At 56.0% G+C, this 1,526-nt stretch overlaps 1 long non-coding RNA gene across 1 annotated transcript; it reads right to left on the minus strand.

The window, feature by feature from the left end:
• Positions 1–27: 27 nt before the first annotated feature.
• On the minus strand, positions 28–1,377 carry LOC126496001 (uncharacterized). Its single transcript, XR_007590269.1, has 4 exons — positions 1,228–1,377; positions 952–1,059; positions 631–684; positions 28–548 (listed from the first exon to the last, which is right to left on the minus strand). It is a non-coding gene; the product is annotated as an uncharacterized lncRNA (long non-coding RNA).
• Between the last annotated feature and the right edge of the window lie 149 nt (positions 1,378–1,526).

Below are 1,526 nucleotides of genomic sequence, written 5' to 3' on the forward strand. Positions count from 1 at the left end.
TTTTTTTTTTTTTCCTGAGACAGGGTTTCTCAGTAGCTATGAAGCCTGTCCTGGAACTCGCTCTAGCCCAGGCTGGCCTGGGGCTCACAGAGATCCGCCTGCCTCTGCCTCCCGAGTGCTGGGATTAAAAGCATCACCACACATTCCCCCTTTAAACCAGGACCCTTGAATGTTTTTCTCCCCATCTAGGGCAGAGTACACATATGTACACATGTGTGCATACATTTGCATATATGTGTACACACAGGGCCCAGGAGAGGTTCCCTGTGTCCTGCACTAAACCTAAGCTGTGTGTTCCCTTCCCTTGTCTCTGAAATCAACACACAGCATCTCCTGCAAGCCGCAAGTCAGCAGAACACCTTCCTTTTACAGCCCCTCAGACTCCCATAATGCAACAGTAGGGGCTGAAGACAGGATGATTGAACCACTGAACGGAGGAAGGGGGCTGGGAGGGTAAGGTGGAGGGGGGCGGGGAGCTGGGATGTGGAGACCAGAGGAGCAGTGTCACTCACCGGGGACCCCTTGGAGCCCTTCTGTCCCGGAGGGCCCTGCGGGAAGAGGTAGGGAATGCTGAGGTGCCAACCCCGTCCACACGGTGACCCCTCCATCCCACCAGTACCCCACACTCACCACCACACCTGGGGAACCAGGATGTCCTAATGAGCCAACCGGACCAGGAAGACCCTGGAGAAGGGATACTGGGGTCAGCCTTAATGGGTTCAGCCCTATTACCCAGATATCTTTCTATCCTCTCAAAAGAATGCCTGAAGTCATACACAGACCCCCAACTCTTCTAAAAGGTCCTCTAGTACCCAGACATAGCTTGCCACATGACAGTCCCAGTTAGAGGCTCCCAACCCCCCAAACACAGCCCCCCATTCCATGTCCCCCACCCTTCAAACCACTCCCTTTGAACATTTTGTCTCTGCCCAGGACAGGGCACACACTCACAATGTCTCCCTGAGGGCCTGGAGGGCCCTGCACTCCTGGCAACCCCTGATCGCCTTTCTCACCGGCCTCCCCTGAAGGACCAACAAGGCCTATGAGCCCAATGTGGCCCTGAAAGAGAAAAGTACACCATGAGGACATGTTGGGAAATCTTTTCTCCTGGAGCCTTGGAAGGAATGAGTTGGGGGGCAGTAAATGCCCAGTTCTCCCAGCCCTCTGGCCAGAGCAGGAGGTAAAGGTGAGGGAGATGTGGGGGACAGCAGAGGGAGCCAGGCTTACCTTTTCCCCCTTGAGGCCAGCATCTCCCTTCAGCCCTGGGAGGCCAGGGGGACCCTGGAAAAAGATGAGATTCAGCTTGAGAGTCCTTGAAAACTTGGGAAGGGAAGGTACGCCAGGGAGCCACCTGGTTCTCAAATGCAAGTGATCAGGGCGACAACCACGGGACAGTCAGAAGACGGGAGGGGCGGTGAGAAAAATGGGGGTGGAGGGAGGATGGCTGGGGATGCCAGGGGTCAAGATCAGCAGGAGTGGTCAGTGGAGGGCATCAAGGGGGGTCAGTGGAGGACACCAAGGGGGGG

Source organism: Alexandromys fortis, unplaced genomic scaffold (genome assembly GCF_014885135.2).
Source record: "Alexandromys fortis isolate MF-2015 unplaced genomic scaffold, M_Fortis_MF-2015_v1.1 scaffold_788, whole genome shotgun sequence".
Classification (NCBI taxonomy): Eukaryota; Metazoa; Chordata; class Mammalia; order Rodentia; family Cricetidae; genus Alexandromys; species Alexandromys fortis.